Here is an 18628-nt window from a genome sequence, read left to right as displayed (position 1 = left end):
ATAACTCTAAAAACTCAAAACGAGGAACATTAATTACTATATAAATACATAAATGTTATATATATTACATGTAATATAAAAATTGTCAAGAATAATTTGAAATTACATAATATGTATTATAGATATTGATGGAGAATTTGAAAATACAGAAACAACCTCCCTCTGTCCCCAATCATAGACTATGTCCAAAATTTTGTCATAAAATCGTTTCTAATAATGCAACCCAATAGTTTTTTAAAGTATCCATTAACATCATTTTCACCTTTTTCATAACCCTACTGCTGCCACAGTACATTTTCGACTGCTATTTTACTCTGCCTAATAGTAATTGCAATACCAGTTTTGTTGGTTGTACTTTTATAGTTACTTGTACCTAAACTCACAGCCTAGGTATCTTGAAACCCTGGTGCAAAAAAAAAAAAAAAAAAAAAGGCAAAAATTAATTTTATAATTGCTAAGTATAAAATTAGCATTTTATGCATCACATTGCAAAGAAAGAACTAGCAATGGAATCTAATGGTGTAAAGATATTGATCATACTCCATCTCATCAGGATTCATGCTTTTTTGAGACTGAGACACACACACAAAAAAGAGGTTGTTGTTATCAGCATCAAAATCTTATAAAGAAACAAATGGAATGCTCAGAAGTGTTAAATAACTTGACCAAGGTCTCACAGCTTGTGGGCAGCCCAACCAGGATTTGATTCTAGATCTCTTTAATTCTATAGCTAGGGCTCTTTCCAGCAAGCCATTCAGCCTCTACCATGTACTAACAACCAAGAGTTGATAAAAGCAGAATTTTTCCTTTAATACTTGAAATAGTGATGCAATAATCATGCATGTACCTGGGAAGTTGCAGAAAGAATCAAAAAGATGATTCAACACTGAGATATATTCACTAAGAGATTTCAGATCAAAGAAAATGTACACTTAAGGACCAATATGTTTTGGAATTCAGAATCTTTCAGATTTTATAAAGAAAATAGGAGATATATATATATATAAATTATATATTATAATACACTTCCAGCAAGATCTGAACAGTACCCCATTATCAAATACTTCTGAAGTAAAGCAAATAAATATTCACACTAAGAGTGATAAATAAAGACTACAAAAGTCATGTAAAGCCCTGTCCAGGTAGCTCAGTTGGTTAATGGGTGGTCCCAATACACCAAGGTTATGGGTTTGATCTCCAGGAGGGGCACATACAAGAATCACCCAATGAATGCATAAATAAGTGAAACAACAAATCACTGTTTCTCTCTCTCTCTCCTTCTCCCTCTTCCTCTCTAAAAAAATGAATAAAATAAAATAAAAAGTCGTTTACATTGCTAAATGAATTCAGGTCAGGTTTTGAGTTTCTAAAATACTTCCTCTTTTCATAGCTGTTTGGATTTCCTAATTGCAGGTGAGGGACTTGGACCTCTAGAATGACCTGTCTTGCCAGGAGAGGGAAATACTAATGATAAAATGACTGACTGGTTTATCAGAACTGACTTTCCTTGAACAGTGAAGATACCTATGCCAAGTTTGTGCCATATACTTGGCACAAGTTTGTTTCCTGCTGTGTGACTCAAATACAGTTCATTATGCAACCCACTTGAATTAAAAAGTAGGCTATGAAAATGAAATACAGGTCACTCTACTAAAATCCAAGTAAGCTATTAAGCAATTCTCGTGTGACTATTCTAATTCATAGCCAAAACTATAGTTAACTTGCAACATTTACACTTAACTTGCAAATAAACAATTGAGAAAATTAAGAGGTGCTGTAACTAGATTATTGGTCCCCGAAATTCAATAATCAATGTATCATCAAGGGACTTGAAGTAAACATTTAACCCATTAAAATTCAGCAGACAATCATTTTACCCTATAAGTGTATAAAACTGTGGAGTGATTTAATGTGTCATCATCTGTCATCTGATAAGAAGCCTCTATACCTGGGCCAACATATTTTAAAACTACAAAATTGCCAAGTAAGCATATAGTTATCAAATAAACATTTACTATTGGATCTCTTACATTATTTAACTCCAGTTTACAATTTTTTTCTCCTCTTCTCTATGCATCTCTTTTTTTGTTGTTGTTAATTCTCATCTGAGGATATTTTTTCCATTGATTTTTTTTTTAGAGAGAGAGTGGAAGGGAGGGAGAGAGGGGGAGAGAGAGAGAGAGGGAGAGAGAGAGGAAGAGAGAGAGAGAGATGTGATTGGTGCCTCCACACACGCCTTGACTGGGAATCGAAACCACAACCCTGTGCACAGTCCAATGCTCTAACCACTGAGCAAACTGGACAGGGCTCTGTGCATCTCTTTTTATAGTCAGTCTTCCTTGAGTCTACAGCTGGGAATATTTTCCCATTAGATGTACGTGATTCTTATTTTTAAATGTTGAAATATGTTGGCCCTGGTATTCAGGAAATTTATCATTCAATGTGGCTAAAAACTAAGAAAATAATAAAACAGTCAAAATAAAAGTAGACATCTGAAAAAGATTTGGGCCCAGTTGTTTCCCTTAATAAACTTGTGACCTGTGTTTATGGTATTATTGGCTATCTGACAATGGTTACTATCCTTTTTGAGTTTTTGCCTAGTAAACAAGTGATAAAGAGACCACTTAATTACCCCATGTGCCGTAGGCTGTGCTACATAGACAGGGGGAAGGTCAATTGGAAAAAAAAAAAAAAAAAAGGAGACATATGTACTACTATTTGTAATACTTTAAACAATAAAAGAAAAACTGTGCAAGAAAAGAAAAGAAAGCAAATAAGGTTTCAATTATTGCACAGAAAATAATGTCTGGCTTGTCATATCCTAACATAGTAAATCAACCTTTTTTCAGTTCTCAATTCAGTTTTTCCTCTCAATCTAATTCTTTGTTTATGTAGCATCAAGGAAGAGGCAGCCACCCTTCTGTGTACAAATGCACAAAAGTAGCTAATTACATCAAAAACAGAATAAACATAAACAACTCCTGTAAAAAGAGTAAATGACAGATGGCTAAATGCCATAACTAAGTTTTAGCAGTATTACCATTAGCCATCAAAATTATTTCTTTCCTAAAGGAACATAGTTTGGACATTGCACATATTTTAGAAAAGGCCCCTTGACCTGCATAAATTGCAAAATAAACAGATATGCCTACCCTTTCCCTGCCTCCCCTGCAGTAACTCATTGACAGTTTAAATTATGCTCACCTACTTTCTGGCTCCACCAGGCCCTGTCCAGTATCCATACCCAGAATGGATTCTAAATACCTTCAAGCTAGTTTTTAGCAAACAGGTAAAAACATATACCTTCATGTGTTTTTATGGAGTACTTAGGGACAGACTATTAGACCAGTGGGAATCTTATAATAAAATGTATTAACCCAATTCTCTGATTATTTAGGTAGAATAATTGATGGCCAATGAGTACTGACTTCAAAGGCACACAGTCATTCAGTGGCAGAGTCCAGACTAGAGCTCAAGTCGGCTAACTCCTCCCCAGTGCTTTCCCACAGGCTCCCTCAGATTATGTTTCCCGGATTTGATCACATCACATGGGTAGAGAACCTTTGTTAAGTAGGTGGCTAAGTCCTTTGTCTTCCACACTGGGCTCTCAAATTTCCTTGTTCCAACGCTACATTTATGCTTTTCTGATGTTATGAGGTATTTTTAAAATCTTTATAGTTGAAAGTATTATATATGTCCCCTTTTTTCTCCCTTTGACCTCTTCTAACCCTCGCCCATCCTCACCTGAAGCCTTCACCACCCTATTATCTGTGTCCATAGGTTATGCTTATATGCATACAAGTTCTTTGGTTGATCTCTTCCCACCCAACCACTGATTTTATGGTATTTTAAAAAAGTATTTTAATTGATTTCGAAGAGGAAGGGAACGGGAGAGAGAGATAAAAACATAAATGATGGGAGAGAATCATTGATCGGCTGCCTCCTGCATGCCCTACACTGGGGATAGAGGCCACAACCCGGGCATGTACCCCAACTGGGAATTGAACCATGACCTCCTGGTTCATAGGTCGGCTCAACCACTGAGCCATGCTGGCCCGCCAGTTTCATGAGATTTTACATCACATTTTCTCCAAAGCATTTGAAGAGCTATACTTCCAATTTAAACTATTGTTTCTGCTGTTTCTTTGAATTTGGCTAAACCATTTTTGTAATTATAAGGATAAAAGTTTCAGAAATCATATCCATGGTATAAGAAGGACCACCACCTATCTGCTAAAAAATATTCTAATGAGAGAAAAAAAGATGATAAACAATCAGTAAATAAGTCTTGTTAGGAGACTCTAGTTACGACTCAGACAGAATAGGATGAGGTGTGGGCAAATGCCAGAGTTCTTTGTCACTCTCACCAAAACTGTTGCCATGACAAGCTTTAGATAAGCAAAGAGCAATGGGAAGCACTTTCTCTTTGAGCTGGAAAAGGACTCTGTAAGTTAAGTATTTCCCCAAATAATATCATTTGTATTAGTTAAAGGAACACAATGTCAATGTGGTGTAAAATAATGTAATGGCCAAAAAATCAAGCATTTGCTCTTGTATTTATTCAGAGTTGGTATTCCTTGGACAGTGAAGGTGATAAGATTATGCTGTTTGCTACAGTGGAAGCTTCCATGTAAGAGGGTTCAGACATAGAGGTAGTTACATGGTTTCCTTTAAAAGATTCAGAGTCATCAGAAAACAACCATGAAGTAAGGATGTTTACCACATTTTACTACTTATTATGCGCTTTCTTGGGTATGGTACACAATATATTTACAAATGAAATCCTATATCAATCTGCAATAAGCCCCCTCAAAATAGGATCAAAATGTCTTATCTGCCTAGAGTATTCCATGCAGGAATTTTAATCTGATCACCAATGGCTAGAAAATACTGTTTTGTCATTCCCAAGTTTCCAAGATATGATTATGAAAACAGTAGAAGTAAACCAGATATAGAAAAAGTAGAACTTTACCAACAGGCTTTTAATTTGGTTTATAAAGTGCACAGAAGCCTGGGAGACATATTAGCAATGCACATTTACATGAAAAATAATTCCATATTCAAGCTCAGTGTCTTCTCAAAACTGCCACAGCAGATGCATTTCCAACATCAACTTTGGCCTTGTGCATCTTGAGTTAATCAGTGAGGAACTTTAAGGTGCTATATCTAAAAGCATTTTGAAAAAATATAACAGGTATAATTTTAATTACTGTATGTATTTATTTATGTCCAGCCTGTCTCAAGCAAAATAAAATGTGAAACCAAAAAGTTACTGAAAACAAATATTAAACAACTTATAATTTAAAAATATATAAAAACAAAATTATTAAAACAGAACTCTGAGCTTTTTGGTAGCTAAAGCAAAAGATAAATTCAGGGTATTACTTTTTTCCTATCCTTTTGTCTAATAAGAGAAAGTACACAAATTCATGTAACAAGATATATGTTTCTTGTCTTGGTGTTAAATTCTAGGAAAAAGCATATATGAATGCAAAAACATACAGATATTAAATACCATAATGGACAACACTTTCAATTGCAGTCTTTGTAGATACCACAGAGGCAGTCTTCATATTAGCATTTCTTAAAATGGAAAAAAAATTAAGGAAGCAAAATTAATTCATGTCTCCGAGAACTAAATTAGTGGGGTTGAGCATTTCACAATCTCTTGTTCTAACTTGATTCAGGAATTTAGCTTGGAAAAAAAACTAGAGCAGTGTTTCTGAACGTGTGATTTAAAGAGTCCCTGAATCAGATTATTCAAGGTTTCTTTTGAAAAATGAAGATTTCTGGGCCACACTCTAAAACTACCGAATCAAGATTTCAGGTGTGGACCTCAGGAATCTCAATTGTCAATAAGTTATCCAGGTGAATTGTATGTATATGGTGCTGGTTATTAATAATCTCTCAGGATCAACCTCACCTTTTTATATTTGGCCTTCTGAGGCTGAGGCTGGGTCTTGGTAACCACCTTCTTCTGTGCTCCCCAGATCCCTGCTTAGCTCTGCCAAATAGAGGGACAACACAAACGAGGAGTTAGAAGACCACACTCCTTCCAATTTGCCTGTCCTTCCTGTCAGCGTCAGCCAGCTTTGGCGCTTCACTTCAGCAGTTCTAATTGTATCTGGTGGCAGTTGGTTCCAATTTCCACTTTATTTCCATTTCCCAGAACCAGCCCAAGGTGCCCCGCATAGCAACAGCACTTCTAAAATCTGGGCTCCAGATTCACTGGACTCTCCTCTGAGTTTCTGAGGCACCAGCACCAGCCAGCCAGCTCCCTCATCATCTCAGAGGTCTAAATTCCTCCTCCAAGTTTCAGGGATCTAACCCTTTCCCCTTGCTCCCCCAGGCCTAGTGGTGGTAACTGTCTCCTGCAAGTATTCTCTCTGTGTTATGTTTGTTCCTTTTTACCCTGTCAGTCCTCCAACACCCATATAACCAGTTCCCTCCTAAAATAATTGGTGTGGTTTCTTTTTTCCTGACTAGGACCCTGCATGATAACAAATGGTAAAGCTTGAGTTTTAGTGGCTTCGAAGAGTAAGGAGACAACATATCGCTTAGCCAAGGGGTCTCTCAGTTATCAATTGTTTAAAGTCCTCTTTTAGTACCAATAAATGAAAGACTGGTACCAAGAGCTTCAGCTACTACATCGTATTACCTTAAGAAATTTCCAGAAGTTTGGGGCTCTAGATAAGCACACAACAAGGTTGAAATTCTGTTATCAAAAATGAGCCTGACTGGTTTGGCTCAGTGGATAGAGCGTCGGGCCGTGGACTCAAGGGTCCCGGGTTCGATTCCAGTCGAGGGCATGTACCTTGGTTGCGGGCTTGATCCCCAGTGGGGGGTGTGCAGGAGGCAGCTGGTCGATGTTTCTAATTCTCTATCCCTCTCCCTTCCTCTCTGTAAAAAGTCAATAAAAATATATTTTTTTAAAAAATGAAAACATTTTACATACTCTTTCCCAGATTCAGAACTAATCCAGTTCTATATAGGAGTGGCCCACTTATGAGCCTGTGAGCAGAGCAAAAATTTTTCTCAAAAACAATTTTTATTCTTCTTAATGCTTTCCATAGGAAGCATTACTTGCATTATCTGAGACCAAACCTTGGCCTTCTATGTAAAGCCATCCATGATGTTATGCCTACATACTTCTTCAAACCCATGTCAATCATATTTATTAGGGCTCTGCCTCTGCCTAAGCTAGTTGTTCCCTGCCACACCTTATACATAGATTCCTGCCTCCCTACCTCGGCTCAGGCAGTTTTCTCTGAATATACAGATACTAGAGCAATGAGCTGACTGGGAACTCAATGCATGTTGGAACTGGCTTCCATTGCCTTCCTTCTACATTAAGCTTTCCTCAAAATTATCCTTGTTTGAACTGCCATAGCAGTTACTTTATGTATACATTTTATACACAGCACATATTATCTTGTGAATTGCCTGAATATATGTACAATCTTCCCTCCTAGATTATAAATTATTTAAAGACAAGCTATGTATTCTATATAATATTGTACCCCTACAGTGTCTCACAGACCTTGAATATGTTTGTTGAGTGAATAAATGACTTATGAATGGTCATCTACTTTTTTTGTGAGTCATTCCTTTCTCCTGTACTATATTGTAGATGTTTCTAATTCTTTTGCAAATTTGTGGGATATAAATAATATCCAATATACTTTATATTATATCGACAAGGTTACAAAATATTTTTACGGGGTGGGGGAGGAAGGGTAAAAAAAAAAAAGAAAAAGAAATATTTTTACATTTGTCTAGATCTGCATAATACATTAAATGTTTAAATTTTGGTGCCAACTCTGTGGAACCATTTTCTATTTTAACCAAGGAAATTAAGGCTCTGAGAACTTAAATGACCTTGTCTGAGGTCACATAATGAGACAGTGATATTCCTGGAATATGACAAGGACTCTTTTCACACACTTTGCATGGTCTCTCAGGAAGTTGGTGCTTAAACAATGATGATGACAGTGATGAGCTCACCTGACAGATTGCTCTTCTTCCTCTGCAGCCTCACTTCAACACCAGCAACAACCTGAAAAGAGTGACTCACCATTCCCAGCAGCAGTGCCAGTTCGTGTGCTGGGATTCTTACTACAAGCATAACGATCAGGCCAGGGAGTCAGATTTCTGCTGGATTTAGAAAAGCATCTTCATGTTCATAAGAGGAACCCAATGGGTTGGTGTTAGTACTTCGGCTCTTAGATCCCCATCATCCCTTCACCCCAGCCAAGAGCATGGCTATGGAAGGAGGAAGGCAGACAGCCGAGAGGTAAGTGTGGCTTCCCCATGTCCCCCTCTTCCTCATCTTAAAGCTTAGAGTAGTTGCTAGGTAGTCCAGTCCTATGTATCCATTCATAAAGTCTTACTGGCCCACAAACACACCAACAACACAGAGGGGCTTGAACACAATGAATATATTTTCCACTCCTGTTGAGCTCTCTGAAAATATGATTAATATACACATTTAGTGGCACTCTCACAGAGGACTTGTAGTGAAGAACATGTTTTATTTCATATTTATTAATAACTTCACAGAGCTTTCCAATAATTTCAACAGATACCAAGGTTCTCCAGAGTATCAAAAATATTATAATTAATATCTACTTTTCCTCTATAATATTTGATACATAAGATGGCCTTATTGCAAGACAAATATTAGATTAGAACCAAGACAGGCCTATTGAAACTTAATTGCCTATATCAGTTCAAGTAGATAACATCTTTCAAACTTTTAAGCAAAAGAATGTCCCAGATTGTTTAACCTTTCTCACCCCCACCTCTCCTTTGCCCTCTCTTGCCTCGCCTGCCCTTTTCCTAATCACCTGGTCTTCCTGGTCTACCTAGCTCCCTTCTAATCTCCCCACCCTTTCTTTCCTTTTGTGAAGGAGGGGCTTTTCGTTTTGAGAAATTGCTTTGTTTGCTGCACTTGCTCTAAAACCTAGTCTTAGGAGCCAATCTTGTTTGCATAAAATAAAAGTTAGAAAACTAAAAGTTTCTTGAACCAAGGGTGGAGGGGAGAGTTATAAAATTTATTGCACAGTCCATCAGCCTCAAGTTCATGCTATCAGCAGAGAACTAGGTACAGATTTTATGAGTAATTCCTCTTCTCACATCCTATATTGGTAAAAATATATGCTTAAGAGGAGTTGACAGAAACTATCAGAGAACTAAAAATTATAAATTAAGTGTAAAAATATGTCTACAGTTACTGGAAGTTAGTATATTCACTATTAGAAAAATATGATATTTTGCCATTATAAATTATTATGTAATTTTGCTTTTTGCCATTATTTAGGTGCCTTTATAGGATTATGAGCAATATTTCATTTTCTGACAAAGAGAAGATTAGAATCATGAAGATTAACTATTGCCGGAGATTAGAGCCGGGATAATAACAGTGTCGATTCCTGAAAATGAGCACATAGAAAATCAATCCAAACAAACTGGCAGAAATAAGTCAAATTGGAACCATGTAACATGCTGTAACGATGAAATGCAATCATTAAGATAGCCATGAGGTTAATTTACTTAACACTCTTTTTCATCCACTGGAGTCAGCAGATTATCCCAAGGTGAAGAAAAGACTTAAGTGTAGCCTGGTAAGGGGAGAGTTGTGGGACACAGCTACAGACAAAGCCAGCCTGAGAAAAAGGCACAAAGGCTAAATACTGAATTTATTTGGCGTTACTGGAAAGCAGCCAGAAGGGTTTGCTCTGCCTTTTACTCCCACGTCTATAGTTTAAAGAATGGTCCTTGAAGACTCAGGCACCCAGACATAAATGGCTGCCTGGTGTGGCCACACAGACCCTTCACTGCACAACTCCAGGGGGTGCCATTCGCATAGACTACAATGTGCAAGGAGATCCCTGTATTTGGGAGATGTGGAAGGCCTTCTATGATAAACTTCTGGGGTCATGCAGAATAAAAGAAAAAAGTAGGATATAAAATATATGGTATATATACCATATACATACATATATTCATATATATAAAGTAGGATAATAGGATAATGATATTTTTTCTAATAAAACATAGATACAGACATCCCATAAACCAAAAGGTGGCAGGTTTGATTCCTGGTCAGGGCACATACCCAGGTTTCAAGTTCCATCTTCAGTTCCTCTCTCTCTAAAAAAAAAAAAAAAAAAAATAGACATAGACATAGAAAAATGACCAGAAGATACTATACTAAAATGATAAAATTTCTGGAAGTATGACTGAATTTATTTTTTCTTATTCATCATTTTCTGTATTTTCACATTGAATAAATAGGCATCTTTTTAAATAAATTAACATTTAATAAATTAGTAGCTTAAACATCCAAAATGATACTACTTATAGCTTCAATATTATAAAGTGTGGAAGATGTAAGAATTAAAATGATTTCTATATGGATGAAAAATCCTTTAGAAAAAATAGATACTATTTTTCTACATGTGTTTACACTTTAAACTACTTTTACAGTTTAAATTATTCAATAAAAAATAAGGCTTAGCTTTGGTTTTGAAAGCCCTGAATTTATCATAAATGCTAGAGAGCTTGCATACTGCTCATCCGTAGTTCCCTCAGTGCTGCCAACCTATAGAGTTTGGCTTGGGTCTAGACCTCAGACCTGCCCACAGCAACTGGGGTCACCAGATTTCTGGTTTACAGCCAATAGAGAGAGGGCTCGTCCACCCCTAAACCAATCACGGTCAAGAGGAGGGGATTGATTTAAGTTCATCAGGATTACGTGGACCAGGGATCGCTATGTCACCACTACATCCTGGGGAATGGGTGGAATCAAGGACAAATACAGGTTTTGTGAGGCAAAAAATGCAAAATGCCATAGATATTCCAGAATCCAGAAAAGAGAACAACTTTTTTATTAATTAACTTCCTGACACATCCCTAGTACATATGCCTATTTCTACATTTTTTTGGCCGCACCTATTTATTGCCTACTTGTATGACAGTTGTGTAACATTTAACTTAAAAAATCTTACCTAAGCCGAAACCGGTTTGGCTCAGTGGATAGAGCATCGGCCTGCGGACTGAGGGGTCCCGGGTTCGATTCCGGTCAAGGGCACGTAACTTGGTTGCGGGCACATCCCCAGTAGGAGGTGTGCAGGAGGCAGCTGATCGATGTTTCTCTCTCATCGATGTTTCTAGCTCTCTATCCCTCTCCCTTCCTCTCTGTAAAAATCAATAAAATATATTTTTTAAAAAATCTTACCTAATAAAAGAGAAACATGCAAATTAACCATCACTCTGCTACGCCCACAGCCAATCAGAGTGAGTATGCAAATTAACCCAACAAAGATGGAGGTTAATTTGCATATGCAGGCGCAGAGCGTGTGAAGCCTGCTATGAGGGAAAGGGGAGCAGCGGAGGGAGCTACTGGAGTGGTGCTCCAGACAGAAGCAAGGACTTGCCGGCTCCCAGGCGGCCGGGGAGCATGGACTTGCTGGCTACCGGGGGCTGCGAGTGAAGCCAGGGGCCTGAGGCCTCTAGTAGAAATATAATTGTCTTTCCTCTAGCATCTATAATTTGAATTTGTTTTCATTATTGATAATTTCAAACTTTCTCTAAGCATCACAATTTGTTATCAGTGAAGTCATACAATTTTTCAGGAATTTTATTAAATTTACTTAGAACTCCTTTTCACATATGTCTATAAAATTTGGAAGAATTTTCCACAGTCTACCTTCTGGATCCATACTTCTCAAATGTTGACCCTCCCCTAACCCTCACATACAACCAGTACCATGCACTACTACAGGGCCTGCGTATCACTGCATACATCCCATGCCTAGATTGGCACAGCACAGTGAATGATAAGATTATTTCTGGAAGCCATTTCTACACCAAGTCAGCTAACAGTACATGGGAGTAATTGCAAACCAGGTAAATATTTGCCATTAAACCCAAACAAAAAAAATATTCTGTATTCACCATCACCTTAATTAGATCTAAAAAGTCACCCCACTGAAGGGCAAGTGTGATGAAGGGAAATTTGGAGAGTGAAACAAAATTCTGTCCTAACTGGTGAGAATTAAAATATCCAATTGTTACAAATATTTTTATTGACGTTTTAGAGAGAGGAAGGGGTAGAGAGAGAGAGATATCCATTGGTTGCCTCCCACATGCTTGCCCTCACCCAAGATTGAACCCAAAACCTGGGTATGTGCCCTGACCAGGATTTGAACACCCCAAGTTTGGGTGTAGGGACAATGCTTCATCCAGAGCCACACCTGCCAGGCCCAGTGGTTACATATTTAACAAAAACACATGTTAAGTCAGTATCAAGATCCCATTAGAGTGCATTTGGTGGGGTGGTGGGGGCGGGGGGGGAACAAGCTATTCAAAAACTATTGTCTGGAAAAAAACAAGATAGTGCATATTGTTTTTACTATTATGATGATGATGATTAAATTATATCTGCTCGTTGGTTAATTGGATAATAATTAGGTAACGTATTACATTCTTTTTTTAATTTAATAAATCTTTATTGTTCAGGTTATTACAATTGTTCCTCTTTTTTCTCCCATAGCTCCCCTCTACCCGGTTCCCACCCCACCTTCTGCCCTTACCCACCCCCCCCACAGTCCTCATCCATAGGTGTACGATTTTTGTCCAGTCTCTTCCCACACCCCTTTCCCCCTGAGAATTGTCAAACCACTCCCTTTCTATGTCCCTGATTCTATTATATTCACCAGTTTATTCTGTTCATCAGATTTTTTTATTCACTTGATTTTTAGATTCACTTGTTGATAGATATGTATTTGTTGTTCATAATTTTTATCTTTACCTTTTTCTTCTTCCTCCTCTTCTTAAAGAATACCTTTCAGCATTTCATATAATACTGGTTTGGTGGTGATGAACTCCTTTAGTTTTCTCTTTATCTGCCCTTCAATTCTAAATGATAGCTTTGCTGGGTAGAGTAATCTTGGTTGTAGGTTCTTGCTATTCATCACTTTGTATATTTCTCACCACTCCTGTCTGGCCTGCATAGTTTCTGTTGAGAAAGCCACTGACAGTCGTATGGGTGCTCCCTTGTAGGTAACTAACTGTTTTTCTCTTGCTGCTTTTAATATTCTCTCTTTGTCTTTTGCTCTTGGTGTGGTCCTCTTTGGATTCCTTTTGTTTGGGATTCTCTGCGCTTCCTGGACTTGTAAGTCTATTTCTTTCACCAGGTGGGGGGAAGTTTTCTGTCATTATTTCTTCAAATAGGTTTTCAGTATCTTGCTCTCTCTCTTCTTCTGGCACCCCCATAATTCTGATGTTGGTACGCTTGAGGTTGTCCCAGAGGCTCCTTACACTATCTTCATATTTTTGGATTCTTTTTTCTTTTCTGGTTGAGTGTTTTTTGCTTCTTTGTATTTCAAATCTTTGACTTGATTTTTGCGATCCTCTAATCTGCTGTTAGATCCCTGTATAATATTTTTTTATTTCAGTCAGTGTATGCTTAATTTCTAGTTGGTCCTTTTTCATATCCTCGAGGGTCTTGCTTAATTTATTGGCCTTTTCTAGAAAATTCTTGAAAAACCTTATAACCGTGGTTTTGAATTCTATATCCAGTCATTTGTTTTCCTCCATTTCTTTCGTTTGTGATCTGTTTCTTTGTCTCTGCATTTTCGTTGCTTCCCTGAGTTGATAGAGTGGCTTTGTGTGCTAGGTGTCCTAAAGGGCCCGGTGGCTCAACCTCCCCAATCACCTGAGGTGGACACTCTTGGTGCACCCCTTTGTGGGCTGTGTGCACAGTGTTGTTGTAGTTAAGCCTTGATTGCTGTTGGTATCACTGGGAGGAATTGACCTCCAGGCCAATTGGCTTTGAGGATCAGCTGTGTCTATGCTGGGAGAACTTCTGTGCTGGAGACACCCTTATGAGACAAGACTTGCAAAAGCCTCTGTGCTCAACTTGGATGGGGCTGAGTCTCAGAGCAGAGCAGACAGCATTGGTTTCCCATCAGCCCTGCCCTAATAGGCCCCTGTGTCTCAGTGTCCCATGGTAATCGCTGCAAGCACCTCTGAGAAAGCCGCCCTCGAGTTCCGCCCGCAGCCACACAGTCCAGTTTCTCCCAGAATGAGTCTGGGTCCCCAGAGTCTCGCCCGGAACTGGAGTTCAGTGCAGTCAGGAGCTTTTGTCTCCCTCCAGGTTGAGAAAGCCAGCCGCGCACTCAGTTGCCAGTTGTCTCCGTGCACGCGTCTCAGTACCTCTGCCTCCTGCAGCACCTCTGAGTCTCAGTGTGCTTTTCTCTTTCTTCCTAGTTATAGAATTTCCACTCAGCCAGCCTTCCTGTGGTTCTGGATGATGTCCGTTTTGTCTTTTAGTTGTAGTTTTGAAATTGTTGTGCGAGGCAGCAGTTTAGGTGTTTACCTATGCCGCCATCTTGGTTTTTCTTGTATTACATTCTTGATGTGAGCCTACATCAATGGCATAAGGGAGGAAGGGGTAGACACAGATATACAGGGTATCTCAAAAAATGTATACACACTGTAACAGCTGATAACTTAATTTTGAAAATAAAGCATATTTTAATAAACACTGCCTTTATAATAATTCAGTGTGTGTGTGTACATTTTTTGGAGGGACACCCTATATATATCACCAGACCCTGCTGACATGATGAGGGCATCAAAATCTATAGGTATTCATTTTCTGCTTTAAAATATTTAATTAAGAGGAATAGTGGTACCAAATTATAGTATATTCATTGCTTCATGTTGGATATAAGGCTATTTAACATTTTCATCACTTGTGTGATTGGTGGACTAAAGCCCATGATTATTAAATTTACAGATAATAGCAAATTGGAATAAGTGGTTATTACTTTAGAGGACAGGATTAGAATTTGAAATGACCTTGAAAAGGTGGAACAAGAATCATATAAATAGACTGATGAGCAATTGTATTGAGAAATGTGTGGGGAAGCACACGTAGGAATTTTTTTAAGCAAAATTTAACAAATTATTGAACAAACATTTTTTAAATGCAACTCACCATCCATCACAAATTGAATATACTTGAGTAAGTATAGCAATTACATTTTTCAAATGCTTCATTTTGGAGGTAGTTTAATAACAATGAAAGTGGAAGGAAACAAAAAATAATATACTTTCTCAATACATATGGTACCGTGTGATCTCTCCTGGATCAAGGTTTACTCTAATTTGGAAGAAAATGATTTTCTGTGGACAGTTGACTACACAGCTTCTGCATATGGTAGATTTCTCTACTGAGTGGAAGGAATGTCAGAACAGTGGCACAGGGGACCTAAAATTGGGTCTAAGTCACTTTAACCAATATTTATAACACATCCTATCTAATAAAGAGTGAATATGCTAATTGACCATCACATACTCACAAATATGGCAGTGCCCACAGCCAATAAGGAGGGAATATGCTAATTGACTGCCACACCCTCAAAGATGGAAGTGCCCACAGCCACAAGATGGTGGTGCCCAGTCCCCTCAGCCCCCAGGTGGGTCTGGCCACTCTGCGCGCCTGCCTCCCGAGTCCCCCAGTCTCCTCAGCCACCCAGCCACCCAGGGCCGGCCTGAGGCACAGGCAAGCCTAAGATGGTGGCTGCCCAGCCACCCAGGGTTGCCTGAGGCTCAGGTAACCAAGGCTGGCTGAGGCTTGCGCTGCCGGCAGTGGCAGCAGCAGAGGTGTGATGAAGGCGTTGCCTTCCTTTGATTGCCAGGTGGCCTCCCACCCCTGAGGGCTCCTGGACTGTGACAGGGGGCAGGCCAAGCTGAGCGACACCCCCTCCAGTGCATGAATTTTCATGAACTGAGCCTCTAGTTCATACATAACATTGCACCAAGTACTACAGGCAATAAGATGCATAGGGCATGGTGTCTGTGGTTAAAAGAGGGTTTAGAAGAATTAAAAGCACAGCAATAATGTGCATTTTCTTCCTTAAGTGAATAGTAAGTAAATTTCACTTATTACATAACTAAAATTAGAAGCATTTGTCAATCATTGTGTGTCATTAAAATTTCTCCAAGGTCAATCCTAATTTATAAAAGAGCTAGGTGCCATCACGACCAAACGGACAACTGGTCCCCCCTACCCGCCCACCCCTCAGTCGCTCACCATGAGGGGGTTGTGGCGGTGGGCAGGACTGGGGACTGTTGAGCAGCAGCAGCAGCAGCAGCAAGTTTCTCGGGGCAGGAGAGTTTTACAGAGCAGTCACGGGGTTGGGGGAGCCTCGCAGAGCAGTCAAGGGGCCATGAGCATCACAGAGCGTCCCGGGGTGGGGACCTTCATGTAGTGTCACAGGGCAGCAGAAACCAGCAACAGAGGCCAGGCTAGGCCTAGGGACCCTAACGGCGCACAATTTCATGCCCGCTGGACCTCTAGTATGTGATAAAAGAAATATAGCAATATTTATAAAAATGAGTGTGATACCCACAGCAACGTCACAAACACAGAGAAGCTTTGATGAGTTAGTCACAAGGACTGTGCCCCACATATATCAAAGGATCAGAAAGCTGACAGCCAACATAATGGCTAGTTAAAAATCAATACATAGGTTTGTTTTTGGCACAGGTCATTTCATTGCTCTGCTTTGCTGGGATTTGAAAGCCAGTCACAAAGGTTTAAGGATAGCTGATTAACTTTGCTGAGAGAGTAAAATTCATAAAAGATTGGATTAAAACAATGAGATTAGAAACCAGCTGAGCCCAGGAGCCCCATGGGAAACAAATCACTTATGTGTTATCTACATTGTTTTATCCAGTTTTAAATACAATCTTTGAATGATTTACAGTGTTTCCCGGCTATCACATGTGTTTTATCCTGAGAATAACAAATGCTCTAAAGAAATTTCCTACTCTATAGAAAGTAAGTATCACTACAGGGAAAAAAAACACCTTAATTATTATCCATTATATTATTTATGTATTATTTATTTAAAATAGTAATAATAAATGTAAGGTTTGGGGGTATACTAGTAAAGTATTGAACAGGCATAGCAGTATAGGGCCCTTTAGTAACTTGAAGTTCCCCCCACAAAGTACTCCAGACTACAAATTCTCCTCTGAGCAAACTCTGTGTGACTATAACTCTCAGGATTGGTGTTGCTACTTCAAGTGGAATATTTTTAAATTGTATTTCCACCTAATTATAAAAGATCACATATCAAGTAAGTTAGGGCAGTGGTCGGCAAATTCATTAGTCAATGAAGAGCCAAATATCAACAGTACAATGATTGAAATTTCTTTTGAGAGCCAAATTTTTTAAACTTAAACTTCTTCTAACGCCACTTCTTCAAAATAGACTGGCCCAGGCCATGGTATTTTGTGGAAGAGCCACACTCAAGGGGCCAAAGAGCCGTATGTGGCTCTCGAGCCTTAATTTGCCGACCACTGAGTTAGGGAGTGCCTTTGGTGGGGAAGGAAGGGAGGAAATAGGAGTAGGGATTGAGAATAATGGTGAAAAGTTAAAAAAACAAAACACTAAAATGAGAAGAGCTTTTATGGACTGATAAAGTGGAATGAATTCAGGAAAATAATGTTCTTAATTGTTTTAAATTTTAAAAATTATTTGTAAAAGAGAGGGTGGCAGCATTTTCTGAGGAGGACAAAAGTTACCTAACACAGTGGTTTTCAAGTTTTCACTGGAGCAATGATTCTCAAAATGTGGTCCTGGGCCAGCATCAGCATCCCCTGGGAATTGTTAGAAATGCTAATTATCAGACCCAGTCCCAGACTTAAAGAACCAGAAACTCTGGGGTGGAGCCCGGTAACCCTGTTTTAACAAGGCCTACAGGTGATTCAAATGCATGATAAAGGTGGAGAACCATATTAGTAACACCTGGGAGTTTTTAAAACTACCAATGCGCAATCCCAGCCCCAGACCAATTAAAACAGAAGCTCTGGGGATAGGGCATTGACCTCAATATGATTTTCAACACTTTCCAGGTGGAGAGTCACTGCCTTGGAGATCCCCTCTTCACCCCAGAGAAAGGAGCCAAATGGCTGAGCTCCAAAACTAAGCCTCCTTCAACAGGATGACTTGACTCGAATTACTCTGTTTTACTTTTTTATTCTTCTTCTTCTTGATTTTAGAAAGAGGGAGAGGAGGGGGAGAGAGAGGGGGGGGGGAGATTGGTTGATTCTTTGTATTTTTCTTTTCTCTATTTTTTTGTATTTTTTGATTAGTTGATTCTTAAATGTACCCTGACCAGGGATCAGACCAAGAACCTTGGTGTATCAGGATCATCCTCTAATCAAAGGATCTACCTGGCCAGGGTTGTTTTACTTCTTTTTCAATGAAAGACTTTCTTAAAAGAAGTGTGAAAACTCTTTGGTATGAGTGAAAGGACCCATAAGACACAGTAAGAACATCTTAACAGCCAAGAATCTGGAGAAAGAGCCAGGCTCTAGTGGTGGGGGTGGGGGTAGAAGGTGGGGGAGTCCTATAATAGGAATACAGGCAGGCCCAGACAGAGGTTTAAAATAACAAAAAGCAGATATGGTGTCACAGACAAATCTCCTGCATTAATCAGAGTGTACCTGAAGTTAGCCTTGTACAACCAAATGGAAATTAGTCAGATATAAAGATAAATGATCTCTGAAATTATTTTGCAAAATAGTGGGGAAACTTGTCAAAATT

This window comes from Plecotus auritus (genome assembly GCF_963455305.1).
Source record: "Plecotus auritus genome assembly, chromosome: 4".
Lineage (NCBI taxonomy): Eukaryota > Metazoa > Chordata > Mammalia > Chiroptera > Vespertilionidae > Plecotus > Plecotus auritus.
This window is presented reverse-complemented; position numbering follows the sequence as displayed.